The sequence below is a fragment of the Lontra canadensis genome, unplaced genomic scaffold (genome assembly GCF_010015895.1).
Source record: "Lontra canadensis isolate GAN:19392208 unplaced genomic scaffold, GSC_riverotter_1.0 scaffold57, whole genome shotgun sequence".
Taxonomy (NCBI): domain Eukaryota; kingdom Metazoa; phylum Chordata; class Mammalia; order Carnivora; family Mustelidae; genus Lontra; species Lontra canadensis.
The window spans coordinates 7,807,310-7,823,313 of record NW_022631051.1 but is presented as its reverse complement, the minus strand read 5'-3'; positions in this window follow the sequence as shown (position 1 = coordinate 7,823,313).

Genomic DNA, 16,004 nt, shown 5'->3' with positions numbered 1-16,004 from the left:
GTGGGGGGAGGAGGCAGTGAGAGAGTAGAAGGGCAGACAGGACAGATTGTCTCCTTTTTGCCGTGCCTTTTATACCCTTATTAGTCTGGGATTCCTCTCTCCTGAGGTCCTTTCTGGAACAAAGCAAAGTCTAAATAAAATGTCAACAAAGTTCTTCTTTCTACGTACTTCTAGTTTACTCCAGCTTACTTTGATATCCGATTCTCCAGGGCCAAGACTCACTGTGACATTTGAGGAGTTTTGTTGGTTCATCTCATCTGAATTCCTAGAAGTAGGCCCAGGATAAAGTTTGACTGTTCTTAGCCACGGGTGTAGAAAGTTGGTGTTATGGGCTGAAGCTTGTTGCCCCCAAAATTCATATGTTGAAGGCCTAACCACTAGCACCTCAGAATGTGACTGTACTTGGAGACAGGGCTTTTAAATAGATAATTATGTTAAAATGAGGTTGTTAGGGTGAGCCCCAATCCAATATGACTGGTATCTTTATAAGGAAAGGGATTTGAAGGCATGCCTGAGTGGCTCAGTCAGTCGAGCGTCTGACTAGGTTTCGGCTCAGATCATGATCTTAGAGTCCTGAGATCGAGCCCCTTGTCCGGCTTGGTGCTTAGTGGGGAGTTTTCCTGAGAGTCTCTCCTTCCCCCCCTGCCACTACCACTGTGCTCTCTCTCTAAAATAAATAAATAAATCTTTAAAAAGAGAGAGAAAGAGGGAGGAAGGAAAGAAGGAAGGAAGGAAAGGGAATTTGGGCACAGACACAAAAAGAGAAGATCAGCACGAGCCGAGAAGAGAGGCCTCATGGGAAACCAGACCTATGGACACCTTGACCTTCTATTTCTTGCCTCCAGAACTGTGAGAAAATACATTTCTAAGTCACTCAGTCTGGGAGCTTGAGGCAGTCATAGCAGTTTCCCAAAGAAGGCTGCCTGTGCATCACCACACTTAGGGTTATAAGGAGCTTTTCTCAGCCAAGAGGTCTTGCAGAGGGCCATAGGGAGCCTGGGTCTCCAGGATGGAACAACAGAGCCAACTCTTCCGCCCACCACCCAGCTCCCTGCCAAGCTCTGTGCATGTGTGTGTGTGGGGTGGGGAGAGGTCACTTACGCATAATCAGAGTCAGCCAACATCACAACTTCTCATGAAATTGAGTCAGACAGGTGATGACCCACAAATGCTCTGTATTTAAATATTGCCCAACATATTGTGCATGACTCCACAACAAAGGACAGTCCAGGAGTCCTTGCAAAGCTCTGTTCCAGAGGAGTTGTCTATTAAAAAAACATTCTCTGAAGGTTATATGTCCTCATTTACTTCCATGGGAAAACTAGAGATGCTTTTTCCTACTCCGGAAAAACTCTCCAAGTCATTATTCCCATTGAGGAAGGGTTTAGTGTGGTGGTCATTACCCCTCCTGCTGAATGTGACCCTGTACCAGATAATCCCTGAGAATTCACCAGGTGTGCTGGCTTTCAGAATTTTGCAAAGCTTTTCTAGGGCTCCTGTTTCTTCTTGCTATTTTCTCAACTCACTGCTTACTTGGATTCTGTGTCTGTGGATCCCACCATCATAGATCCTGGAGACAGTGAAATTATACTTCAATAAGTTCAGATGCCACCTTCATCATGTTAACCTAACTTGCAAGACCTCAGTCCTGTAAAATAAATTTCCAATATTTCCTGTTCCATGCACTTGAAATTCTTCACGAGAGGTTTTATAAAATTAATCATACAAGCAAAGCAGATGGTATTTCACAATCCAACTCTTTATTTCCCAGCGACTGGATTCTTTCTAGCTTCCCCTCCTGCCGATGGCAGAAAACTTACTTCTAGGACAACTCAGATATGTCCGTGAATTTTCAGACTTTCCAAGTTCAAAATTCAACTAATTCAGCTTTGGGCTGTCTCCCCTTTCCCTAGGTGGGTCCATGCAAAGAGGTCTCAGCCTTGGGAGAAGACCTTCCCCCTTGAACCTCGCTCTATCTTGCGCTAACAGGAGGCTGAGATGGGACATGCCCCATCCAGGCTACTATGCTCGTTCCCGCTTTTGACAGCCTTGGCCATCCTGATTTGGGGTACTGACAGATGGTGCTAGTTTTTCCCTCGGCCCCTGGGCCCTTTCGGGTCTTGGGAACCCCTCTCTGGGGACACTGCGGATATGGGATGCTCGCCAGGCAAGGTTCCCAGCTTAGTCTTTCCAGCTTGGACATTTTCGCTTTTGCTGGCTCACCCTCCCCCAAGCTGATGTCGTGGGGAAGGAAATCAGGTCGTGTATGCTTCCCAGATCCAGCCAGGAAGGGGCCCAGGCTTCCTAAAGTTTTCCAGGAAAAGATCGCCTCTCCCGCTTCCCCCAGCTCCGCCCTTCTGCAGGAGTGGGCTGAGTGGCTGGCCTTAAGCTTTAAGTCTTCCCTCCCAGGGCTCCTCCTCCGCCCCTCCCCCATCGCGTTCTACTAAGGGTGGGAGGGATACAGCCTCTGCCTCACCATATCTTTTTTCAGAATTTTTGTTTAGTCAGCACTGACCAAATGGGCAAGCTTTGTTCTGAGTTCTCATGATAGTACCCCTCCCACCCCCCAAGGGTAACTCACCCTCGGATCTCACTGCCTGAAGGGGGAAGTTTCTTGGGGTTGCAAATGAAAGGCGACGGGACCTTACTAAGAAACTCCTCCATCTGCCTGTATTTTAAAACTGGATTGTTTTCAGGGAAATGTTTCTCTGCCTTTTTATTGAAAGCTTCTGTTCCATTTGTAAAGCTTTTTTTTTTTCTTTTCTTTTCTTTTTTTTTTTAACCTAAAAAGGCATTGTTACATTATTGTGGGGAAAGTTTGTTTGTTGGTACAAACAAAATGCTACGAAGTTATTAATAACATTTGAGAGGAAGACGCAGTGAGAGTCGGCTGCGTTTAATCCAATTATGGCTGCATTTGACTTGACATTTTGAAGTGGATGGAACAATGACCCGCCCTGAGTAAAGGAGATTCATCTCAAAGCTTTATGTCTTCATTACATAGACGCTGGCTTTTCAAAGTGTGGATACTTGCACTTTTCTTTTTTAGGTTATTTTGACAACTGCAGAAAGGGGGAAGTTTATGAATAGGTTTAGTCGTGCCAGACCTTTCTTCAGCTGACAGTTCTTTGTCTCTCACACATCCTTCTGCCGTTCAAATACCCCCTTTTTCGTAATCATAAGTCTGCATCAGCTCCCCTTCTTAGAGTTAAACAAACTTTCTGGACCAGCTTTGTTGCATAAAGCCCTTTTAAAAGTTCACATGCCTTTGGAAGATAGATTAAGTTTATTAAAATGGAGTTTCTGGCAATTATCAACATCAGTCACGTTTTATTAAGGCAGTGTTTTTTTATCGAACTTTACAAAATCTGGTCTGAACTTAAACATAGAAAGTACTTTCTAGGATAGGCGAATATGGGTGTGTGTTTACGTGTGTTTGTGTATATACACATGAAGACAGAGAGAGAGAGAGAGAGAGATAATACATCACCATATACCTTTGGGGAATATATAGCTGACAGAATAAAGCTAGCAAATATAGAACTTCACTAAGAATTTCCATTTCTGGGGCACCTGGGTCCCACGTCGGGGGTGGGGGGGTGTCCCTGCTCAGCGGGGAATCTGCTTCTCCCTCTCCCTCTGCCTGCTGTTCCCCTGGCTTCTGCTCTCTCTCTCACTGACAAATAAATAAATAAAATCTTAATAAAAATCACTTTTAAAAGTGAATGTTTAAATTTGCTAAATAGAAAATGAATTAAGTTGAACTAGAAACTTACTAATAATTACTAATTTTTAGGACCAAAGACACCCCTTTCATCTGCACCAATACTATCCTTGAGGACACTAAAAAACTCGCCGAGTCATCTCTTGGAGGTAATGGTGGTTGTGGGGGGACCATCACTGAGACCACAGACAGAAAACAAAGTAAAACAAAGACACTCCTTTTATTTCCATATAAAAGAGCTCTCTTGAAGTTGTTAAAGTTAACTTCTACAAAGGCAACCCAACTTTTCCCGACTTAGGGGGAAAAAAGTGTTCATATTTATATCATGAGCATCGTTCTTATGCCAGCCGTATTCCAGAACTTAATTTGCCTTTTGTTAGCTATTTGCAATGCTTTCTAACATTTATAACAAAGGACACACTTCAACTCTCAAGCTGCTGGGGTTTTAAGTTTCTTATTTCACATTGGTGGACTGTTGAATTAACTTGGTGTCTTATAAAACGGTTTACTTAAGATGAGAGCATATTTCCCCAGGATTCCAAATAGTTTTGTGATTAAAAGTGAAGTCTTCCAGGAGTGCCTGGGTGGCTCAGTAGGTTAAGCAGCTGCCTTAGGCTCAGGTCATGATCCCAGGGTCCTGGGATGGAGTCCCATATGGAGCTCCCAGCTCAGCAGAGAGCCGCTTCTCCCCCGCTGCTTGCCGCTCTGCCTACTTGTGCGACCTCTCTCTCTCTCTGTCAAATAAAAAAATAAAAATCTTAAAAAAAAAAAAAAAGGTCTTCTGGAAACAGTACAGAAAGAGAAAGGGGCTGCCATCCACTTCTCCCTAAGTTTCAGAATCAAAAACAAGGAGACACACTCTGAGGCCATATTGTTAAGGCTAAGCCAGAGGTATTATGTGATCCCACCCACAGTAAAAGCATCATTACAGCAAACCTGGGGCCTCCTGTATCAGGCCTACTGCAGAGCACAGACTTCTGGGAATTCCTCAGGCCACCAATATGGCCACTCGCAAGCTACCCTCGGGAAGTATGTACATGTTTGTGGTAGGCTCCAGATTTAAGCAAGGCCAAAGAAAGCACATTCTTTATTTTGCAATGTGAGCCCATAGACAATAAGTAACCTGAAAGGATTCTGAATTTTGCCCAGCATGGAATGAACAGAAACCTTAGGCATAAAGTCCAGCTGGGTCAACGAGTTTCTCTCTCCTTATGCTTGGCTTTATTGGACGAGCAACTCAAGCCAGCACCACTTGTCTGTGTCTCAATGGCTTGAACATTTCTAAATATAATGCCTTCTCTTTCCACTGTGCAAATAAGTAAACACGCAAACATGAGCAGATGATTGAAAACATTCATTTTCAACTGATTTATAAAATTTAAAAAATTGTGAAGACATTGCTAAAAGCATAGATTCTGATTTGCTTAAAATGAATAAGAAAGATTTCAAATAAGAAATTGTGAAAATAATGCAGCATTATTCACAATAGTATGTGAACAACCTAAGTGCTATTGACAGATGAATGGATAAAGAAAATATGGTGTGCATATGTGTATATATACTCACACATACACACAAACACAATGGAATATTGTTCAGCCTTTAAAATGAAGGAAATCCTGTCATTTCTGATAACATGGATGAACCTGGAGCATATTATGTTAAGTGAAATAGGCCAGATAGAAAGCATAGTATCACTTATATGCAGAATCGAAAAAAGAAGTGGAACTCATAGAAACAGAGAGTGGAAAAATGGTGCCAGGGACTGGGGTTGGGGGAAATTGGGAGAGGTTGGTAAAAGGTTGTAGACTTCCAGCTCTAAGATGATTAAGATCAGAGGATCTTATATATAACTCGGTGAATAAAGCTGATGAGACTGTATGTAGAAAGGAAGTTTGCTAACGGTGGGGGTGGGGGCTGGGTAGGTGGGGGTGGGGGCTGGGTGGTTCAGTTGGTTAAGCTTCTGACTCTTTTTTTTTTTTTTTAAGATTTTATTTATTTGACACAGAGAGATCACAGTGGACAGAGAGGCAAGCAGAGAGAGAGGAGGAAATAGGCTCCCTGCGGAGCAGAGAGCCCCATGTGGGACTCGATCCCAGGACCCTGAGATCATGACCTGAGCTGAAAGCAGCGGCTTAACCCACTGAGCCACCCAGGTGCCCCTCTTTTTTTTTTTTTTTTTAAGATTTTATTTACTTATTTGACAGAGTGATCACAAGTAGGCAGAGAGAGATAGAGGAGGAAGCAAGCTCCCTGCTGAGCAGGGAGCTCGATGTGGGGCTCGATCCCAGGACTCTGGGAAAGGCAGAGGCTTTAACCCACTGAGCCACACAGGCGCCCCAAGCTTCCGACTTGATTTCAGCTCAGGTCTTGCTCGCAGGGTTGTGAGCTCAAGCCCCCAACTGGGCTCCACGCTGGGCATGGAGCCTACTTACAAAACCAACAACAAAACCTAAAATGAAGTTCGTTAAGAGAGTAGAACTTTAACGTTCACACCAAAAAAAAAGGGGGGGGTGTAACTGAGGTGATGTGTGTGTGTGTGTGTGTGTGTGTGTGTTAATTAACTCCACACGGGGAACTATTTCACACAAATTAATGTGTCAAATCATCACATCACACATTTTAAATATCCTACGATTTTGTCAATTATACCTCAGTAAAGAAAAAACAAAACAAAACAAAAAAACCCACAAAATAGATGATACACTGTCCAGCAGTGCTTTTTTTGGTGTAAATTAAATTACTGTTTTGGATTAACTACCTCTTAATCAAATTACTTTGGATCAAATGGTCTGCCACACAAAATGCAGATGAAGGATGGATATAAGGCACAGAGAGAGGACAGGATCAGATTTTCCCAAAAGTATAATCTCAACCTTGTCCTGAGGCTAATGGGACTTCTAGTAGGTTTGCTTGCTTCCAGGAGAGGAGGGGAAGAAAGGGTATGCGAATGGGGAGCGGGGGACAGCAGTGTCCACTCAGACTTGCTTATCCTTCCAGGTCCTCAAATCATGATCTGCAGGCTCTTTATGGCACAAGAGACCCTTTGGGTGATTCCTAACTGCCCCCCAGTGCAGGGAGCTTGCCTTCCTTGTTGGTTGCTCTGGGTACTCTATAGAAAAGGCTGAAGTAGGGAGAGAAAGATTTGCTCAGTACTCAGAACACAGCAGCAGCAAAAATGATTCATAGCTTCCCTGCCTTCTAAGATCACTGAGAATCAAATGTCTTAAGAAGAAATACGCTGTGGGGCGCCTGGGTGGTTCAGTTGGTTGAGAGTCTGCTTTCGGCTCAGATCATGATCCCAGGGTCCTGGCACCAAGCCCCACATAGGGCTCCCTGCTCAGCGGAGAGCCTGCTTCTCCTGCTTGTCATGCCCCCTGCTTGTGTGCTCGCTCTCTCTGTCTCTCTCTGTCAAATAAATAGATAAAATCTTTAAAATAGAAAGAAAGAAAGGAAGGAAGGAAGAAAGGAAGGAAGGAGAAAGAAATACCCTGTGATGCCTGGGATGGGGAAGAGAGCGTAAGGACCCTTTCTAGAGATGTGATTTATTGGGCAAACAGCATTGTCCTCTCAGAGTAATTCGGGACATGGAAGGAGAATTGCTCATGAATGTGATAAATTATCCTGAAACTTCAAAGTATTTGGATGGGTCTTCGGTATATCTCTTCTTACGTAGAACAGTTAGTGGTATAAATAGGCTGTGTCCAGGAAGAGAAGAGGTGTGGACCAGGAAAGTCTATTTCTGAGCTCTTCGCAGTCAGTACTGTCCAAAGTCAACTTAGATCAACCCTGATGGTGAACATGGTAGAAGGCTGTTCTCTTTCTGGGCTTTGAGCCCATCCTCATTTCTCATGCACCCTTCTCCCATTGCTGATACTGTGCCAGGCTTGATCACTGAACACCCCCGATACCCAATTCCCTGTTAGACCCGTGCCCCCAAGACACACACACACACACACACACACACACACACACACTCAACATCTTCCCAGAAAGCTCTTCTCTCTTCTGGTCCTAAATAAAACTTGGCTTTTTCTAAGAATAAAGTCCCCCTTCCAAAGCTCTTCCACATCCCCAGGACCTGGGGCCTGTGAGGATGGAAAGATGGGAGCTGGGAGAAGGAGGTTAGCATTTCCCACCCCCTCCTCCACCTCCCCAGTGTCCTGCCTGTCCCATCTTTGCCTAGCTCTTAGTCATCTCTGTAGTCCATTCCCATACTCCACTTCCTGTCTGGACTGTCCATACTTCTTTCTCTCCTGCACCTATTCCCACTCCCTTAACTGTCCCAGTATCTCCAGGAGTGGAGCACTGGAAAGAGTGTGACTTCAGACCAACCCGGGTTCAAATTCCAGGTATGCTACTGGCTAGGACATCAGGCTTTTCACGATGACTGAACCTTTTTCAGTCTTCCCTTGGTCATCTAGAAAGTGGCTATAATACCAACTTCAATAGGACAGTCTAGAGAAGTTAATGAAGTAACGTCTAAAAGATCTAGCACCTAGTAGGTGCTATTAAATGTTGGCTTCTTCTTTCTACTTCCTCAACTTTGGTGCTACTCTGCAGAGCTTTTCCTCTCCCCTTCACTGACATTTCCAAACCCTCTCTGCTCACTGTTCAAATGCCCTATTGCCTATTTCACTAGGAGGTAATTCACTTTGGGACACACAACACCCTTCCCCTGTACCTATTTTCTCCTGATTCAAAGGAAGATGCGCTTCTCCTCTATTTCCTCCCCATTGTGCTCTGGACCGGCTCCTCCATTCTCCTTCTGGACCTCACTTCATCAATTACCTCCTTTCTCTGGTATGTTTACTCCCTGTATTCATGTCCACTGACTCTTTCTTCCTTCTTGCCCAGCCCATAGACATCTGATGTCTTCCTCTTCTTAAATGTCTTCTGTATAGCCCCGCACTTCTTCTAGTCTCCACTTTCCCATTGTGTCTGGATCTTCTTGAAGGAGCCTTCCCTCTCCTTAGTGCCCAGCCGGCCCGTCCTCAGCCTGCCGCAGTGTGACTCCCTGTGACACCTTACCTCGTCTGCTCTCAAATGTCACCAGTTCCCTTCTGAGTCCTGCATATCAGACACTTTCTCATCTTTCTTCCTACAGTTCTCGACAGCAATTTCACTCTGGGGGTTACTTCTCCTTGGCACGCCCTTCTCTTTGTTTCCAGAACCTCAATATCTGCTGATACGTCTTCTGCTTCTTTCTCAGTCTCCTTTGAAAACTCTTAGTTCCTCTCATCTAAGTCCACTCTCTCCAACATTTACTGGGTGCCTATGGTGGGTCAGACCTGTGTGGATGGATGTGTTGCAGAGAGACTAAGACAATAATAGAAGAAGTGTTTGTTGAGTTCAGAAGCAGCGCAAAGACCAGACCCACAGTCAGAAAGGGCCAGAGTGCGGTCACGGGAAGCTTCACGGAGACGTAGGAGGAAGAGTAGGTGTCCACAGATAGGAAAGGAAAGACAGGTTATTTCATGTAGAGGAAACATTCTCAGGGCATTGCCAAAAAGGTAGGTGGAAGTAGATTTACGCAACTAAAATTTGGAGCAACTCAAGTCCCTGAGGTACTATGTCCCTCTTTTTCAGTGTTCTCAACCAGTGTGATCTGGCCCTTCAGGGGACATTTGGAAATGTCCAGAAACAAGTTTGGTTGTCGTAGTGTGGGGAGGGCTGCCAGCATCTAGTAGAGAGAGACCAAGGATACTGCCCACAATGCAGAATTTTCCAGCCCCCAATGTTATTAATGTTGAGGTTGAGACATGATATTTTAACTCTAGTCTGAAGAGTCTGGCTCCAGGCCGACATTCTGAGTGTGATTTGTTTCAGACCAGACCTTAGGCAATTACGAAGTTTTACCTGGCAGGTCTCACAGGGGGTGGGCTCTGCCCTTCCCACCGTAGACTTGGTGCTTAGCCAGCGTACTGCTGTTTTCTGGAAAGCGTGGAAAGATCCAGAGGTCAGCCCCACAGTGCTCTCCTACCCTCAGCCATCCTCTGAGGCCTATCTGCAAGTCTGGTCCAAGCATCGCCATTCCCATGGCCTCTTTTTGTGGGGGAGGTGCCTCAGATGAGACTTTTCTCAGGACCTTGCCAAGACCACCTGGTCTGGGGGTCCTCAAAGACACTTCTCTCTACTCTGACTCAGCATTCAGTCCTTTTCCACTCTTAGCCTTCCCCACTCTGTCTCGGCCCCCAGGTCCTGGCAGCTGAACTCTTTCCAGGCAAGGCTGTAGACCTAGTCACATTATGCAATTACTTGAATTATTTGGCTCTTTGTCTTTGACTCTAGGAAACACTTCATGATTTTACAACCAAATGAATAAACGCGTGTGTCAGTTTTCCAGATGGCAAACCCAAGAGAGGTAATTCACAGCAGATGATAGAAAAAGCCTTCAAGGAATTTTGTGGACAGCTTGGTAAAGGAAAACTTAACTGGGGTCCATAGAGACTCTTTTCTTTAGGTCTCAGAGTCAAGGTGCCAGTGTGGAGTGAGTGCCTAGGGTTACCTAGCAGTGGTAGGGATCAGCATATGGAAGTGTTAGGATTCCTTGATATTTAGGGCCATGTAGGTTAGAATCTGATTGTACTCTGGCTGGTCATCCTGGAAAATCTTGTTCTGTTTTTGGCATGTTCTAAAAAGTTATTTGCTTAAATTAGTGATTCAAGGCATTTCAATGTGCAGCAGTCCATGCAAAGCCCACAAAAATGTCACAAGGGCACTGAGGGACAGCTCCCCTTTCATCACCAGCACCTGTCTCCCACTTTCCTTCTCCAGAGGCAATTACTGTTTACACACCATTCTTTAGGAGGGTGGATGACAAACCCGAAGAGGTCCAAGGAAACACCTGGGTAAATGAAGAATGTTTATCATGGAGAAGGAAAGACTTCCTAACATGCTGGAGAATAAGGTGACATGAAGAATTTTCCAGAAAAGAGACTGGAGCAGAAGTGGATTTGCTCTGGCTCTCATGGAACAGAAGCTTCTTCACTGTACTCCCCTAACCCCCCAACCCCGCCTTGCCCTGTCTTCTTTGAAGCCTTCAACCTATTACCCTGTTCATAATTGTTATTCTTTTTTTTTTCTTTCCTGAAAGAGAGACCACCCCACCCCGGCCCCCAAATTGAATAAGATTAGCTCCACTAATTCTGGATCCTGCCTTGAGCTAGAATTAGTCTACATAATTCCTTGGGACAAAACTAGGATTAATAGTAGAAAGTTACAGTGAGGCAAACATTGCTCAAGATCTGGAAATTCTCCCAGTTAGAGCTATTAAAAATTGGGATGGGCTGTGGAAAACCAGAGAGTACGTCATTGGATGCTTAGGGTAGAGGTGCGTGAGGCAGGAGTGTTGTAAGCCGGGGTGGTGATCTCTTCCAGTTCTAGGAATTGGTGTCTGAGAGAAGCTATAGAGCACTGGGAAAGCATTTGTTTGGCTTTGTACCAATAGTAGGTAACCCTAGTTCAGACACGTATTAATTTGCTAGCTTTAAGTCACTGTATTATAATCATATAATAAAAATATTCAAAAGTATTCAGCATTTTAGGATAGACTTTCTCAAACATATTCAAACCAGCAGGAAGTTACTGAATTTAGTTTGCAGTAGACTCCTATTAATCTATTACTCCTAGTACCCTGCTCCTCTAGCCATGCTCTTAGATGCTGAACACGCATGGTCGTGTTATTCCTGAAAGCTCTCTGGGGCAGGGAGAAGTAGTAGGCAACCCACCATCCCAGTAATGTTTGCTGTGTGGGACATCCAAGGGCAGTGGCCACTGGTCAAGTCATGTCAGCAGACACTTCCTCACCATGAATCCCTGACCGTAATTTCACTAATGGTGACGCTGTCATACACTTTGGGTTACTAGTGTCCCGTTTTCATCAGGAAGAAACTCTGCACTGCATTTTCTTTCTTTCTTTCTTTCTTTCTTTCTTTCTTTCTTTCTTTCTTTCTTTCTTTCTTTCTTTTTTTTTAAGATTTTATTTATTTATCTGACAGAGATCACAAGCAGGCAGAGAGACAGGCAGAGAGAGAGGGGGAAGCTGGCTCCCCCCTGAGCAGAGAGCCCGATGTGGGGCTTGATCTCAGGACCCTGGGATCATGACCTGAGCCAAAGGCAGAGGCTTTAACCCACGGAGCCACCCAGGCGCCCCTGCACTGCGTTTCCAAGGCCAAACACATGTGGGTCAATCCCCTATTCTGACCTTTAAAAGTCTGTTTTCTTGGACCACTCACACCCAGTGTGATATTGATCATGGTTCTCAGGACCAGGGAGAACTGAATCTAAGAAATTGGCTAAGCAAGTAAAAAGGCAAAAAACAGCAAAGTGTTTAGTCAGCAAAGACAGTGTAAAAATATACACTGGGGCAGGAAGCAGCTCCCAGCCTTAGGGCTGGCTGGGAAAACAAGGCTGGGATGCCAGAACCTGCCAGCTGGGAGGGGTGCCCTGGGGCTGGGAGCCAGGCCTCCTCAGAAGGCAGGACAGAGGCTTCCAGAGGGCCTTGGAAGAGCAAGGGTGCTGTTTGGTGGAACTTTCACCTCTGTAAGGCACATGCAGCCTGGCGTGCGGGTCTGGAAAAGAGCTGGGAGTTCGCCAGTGCCATGGTGACAAGAACAGCAGGCAAGCAGGTGCCCATTCCCTCCTCAAGCCTCCCAATCTCCTCTCAGCACTCCTCCTGGTAGATTCCCAGGGAGCCAGCTGGCAAAGGGCAATGGATTTGCAGAGACTTAACCTTGACGTCTAACTGCAGAACAGAGAAGGGTGGTGCTGAGCTGGAGGCCAATAGCTTAATAACCAGCACGGCCTCCCTTGCCTGTGGGAGACCCCCAGACCCCTCACGATCTGGTCTGCTGACCAGACTTGCCTTCCCTGTGTCTCCTTCCCACCCTGGTGAAGGGTTGCTGTCCCTCCTCGCCATTTCTCAGAAAGAACTGATGATGCCCCCCTCCCTTATGCTCCATTGTACCTGCCCAGGTCATTAAGAAAGCACTGGGAACACTTCCCAAGCATTGGTCAACGTGTCAGTTTCTTCCTATTAAATTCCTAAGCGCCTTGGTGGAAAAGGGTGAGTTTTCATTATTGTGTCTCCAAAGCCAAAGCTATAGTTGGCACATGGTAGGTACTTTAAAAACACTTGCTGAGTGAATGAACATGTCTTAGATGTTTGCCCTATCATGGCACTGATATTCCAATTGGAAGAGGTCAGATGAATCATTGATATACAGATTGAAAGTCTTTATTATTATTGTTTCTGAAGATTTTATTTATTCCAGACAGAGAGACAGCACATGAGAGAGCATGAGAGAGAGGGAAAGAGAGAGAGAGAGAGGATGGGGGCGGGGGAGAGGGAGAAGCAGACTCCTCACTGAGCAGGGAACCCAAAGTTGGGGTCTGTCTCAGGACCCTGGGATCATGACCTTAGCCAAAGGCAGATGCTAACCAACAGAGCCACTCTGGAGTCCCACAAATTGAAAGTGTTTAAAGGAAAGTGAAGCATACTTCACATTAAAATTTATATTTTAATTTTTCCGAGTTTGTGGAAAACTCTAACATAACTTCCGTTTAGTAATTAAATGTATTAGGTAGCTTTTCAGGGGTCTCTAAAACTCTACTATAACTTCCTGTTAGTAATCAAAGATATTAGGAGCTTTTCAGGAAGTTTAAAATCCTCCATCTCTCTCCGAGATGGATAACACATGGAAAATACTTGTGGTCTGAGAACAGAGGTGTTTTCATATATGGAAGGGTTTTTCTTTTTTCCCATTTTCTTTGGAAAAGATGGTTATAGAAACAGCAAAAACAATTCTAAATCTCCTCCCAGGAAAGCACACGGGCCCCACAGAGGACGCTTCCCAGCTCTGAAGAGGGCGTTCCTTCTCACGGCTGTCCCCTGGAGAAGGAATGGGCTCAAATGATGTCTTTGGGCTCATGACTGGCCCAGTGACAACTCTGGAGGCTAAAATAATGCGGACAATAATAACTCGAAAGGCTCCTTAAACAAGGGACACAGACACTTTAAAGAGTATGAAGCTGACATTTGCGCCCACTAAGAGGAAAGGAGGGCCAGGCAGCTCAGGGCTCAGAGGGATGAGACCCAGAGGGGCGTCCTTGCGCATGCGTAAGGAGGCCAAAACGAGGAAAGGAGGTGGGCCGGGGGACCCGCGCCCCCGCACCGCTCCCCCCCCCTCCCGCGCTGTCTGCCTCGTCTCTGGGGCTGTAATTCCCAGGTGAGCACCGTCAACCCCCCAAGTGACATTTACAACCACACAAGAGTAATAGAGACAACCCTGTGAGATTTCCATTCAGCTAAGTGCATTTCATGTGAAAAAAAAAAAAAGACGTCCTTGGCCGATCCTGTCCTTTCTGCATTTTGATGTTAAAATCTCCTATCTGTAATAAAATGATTGTGATGTGAAATGGCAGCGTTTTGTTTTTGTTTTTCCTTCCCATTTGGCCACATAAATGATTGACAAATCTATGTAGGTCACTAAAAGAAAAAAGAAAAGAAAAGAAAACAAAAAAGAAAGGAAAAGAAAAAAAGTGTGTATTTTTGGGATTTTTTTTTGGTTTTGGTTTTTTTTTTAGATTTTTTTTTTCCAGATGTTCCCAGAAGTCGAACCATGATAAAAGCCATGTCCCACGGGACCCCCCCCCCCCCCCACACACACACACCTGAGTCTTTCCTTAACCAAGAGGGGAAGTATTGGGTGGAGGGGTCAACAGAACATGGCTCTTCATCCTTGTTAATAAAGCAAGAAAAACAAGTCATTGGTGAGAATCCCTAGAACTTCCCAGGCTCGTGAACTTCTCCAAGTACTAAAAAGGGATCCCCCCCCCCCCACCCAACTCCACTTCCTCTCTCTCTGTCTCTTTTGCAAAATGTCCTTCCAGGAAGAAAAAAAAAAGAACCCTCTTAGAAAACACAGTTGTTATATAAATATTCCAAAAATTGTATTAATCTGAAAAAAGTTGTGTGGGTTTTAGGAGAAAAGAGCCTTGGCCTTTCTGTGGCATGGGCAACTGCACCTCTTCTACTTTCCTAAACTGTGGTAGAGAGCTGTCAATGGGGAGGTAGCATTATTCTCCAAAAAGAAAAGACTTTTTTAAAATCAATAGTTAATGATCTAAAATTATAAAATTAAAAACTAAAAGTTCTTTACCCTTTACCCTCCGTTGATAAATCTTGTGCAACTAGTCAACCATCTAATAATGTTACAATTCGCGTATTAATTTGACAGATTAAATTCCCCTAAACAACAGTATTTCCCAACTTGGCTAAATTATCTTAGATAGTTCAAGCTGTAATTACGAATGTAATATCTAATTCTTTCAAATACTTCAACTTGGAGTTTTTATAATTCTCAGGGGCAAAATCGCCTTACACACTTAAGTGTGCTTCTCCATCTAATAATGATCAGAACCCAACAAATCAGGTTCCCCAACCCTATCAAACATCCTCACAGCAGACAAACCATATATAAAATAGTGTAAAGACTCCCTAACTTACTGTCTCAACTATATAAACACAACACAAGCAAGTCCCATATAATATGGCCTTCATTTCCTTCTTCATCCCAGAGTTAAAAATGTGCTCTTCAGCCCAGGCATCAGAACCCACATCCCAGGCAGCAGAGCAGGTGTGGGGTCTCAGGACTGAAGCAGAGGCCCAGTGAGTCAGGCTGGTACCCTCACTCCCAAAGACTTCCTTGCTACCTGGTAACTCACTTCTTTGCTTTTATGAATTTTTTCACTCTGAATGTTTTCCCCCCTGATTATAGCTACCCCCTGCCTGGTCCCCACCTCCTTCTCTCTGGTCCCCTATCCCCCTCAGAGGAGCCCAGAGTCAGTCCTGTAGTTGCAGATCAACTCTCCATGCCCTGATTCACTCTGCCTGACATTATACAAACAAACAAAATACAATATACAAACAAAATACAAACCTGGTGTATAATCAAGGGTTATCCATACATAGCATTTTCTGAATCTGTTATTAGAAATTTATGTATAGCTTTCCCAAAGCATACCTCATACCTTGGCCTCTTTTGAGGTCATAATGGACTCATGGTTTTTTAGAGAATGATTATTTTCTTCTTAATGCTCAAGTTGTCACAGTGTAGCCCATGGGAGCGCCTTATTTAAACTGGCTCCTTAGTGATCATGAAATACCCCGTATCTTTGACAGCAAGCGAGTTGTGTCAGGCTGGGTTTTATTTTCCCTCTCTCACAGCACGGAAGTAGCTGCTCGGAGTGAAAGCAGCTGAGGGACCCTGGGGGAAAT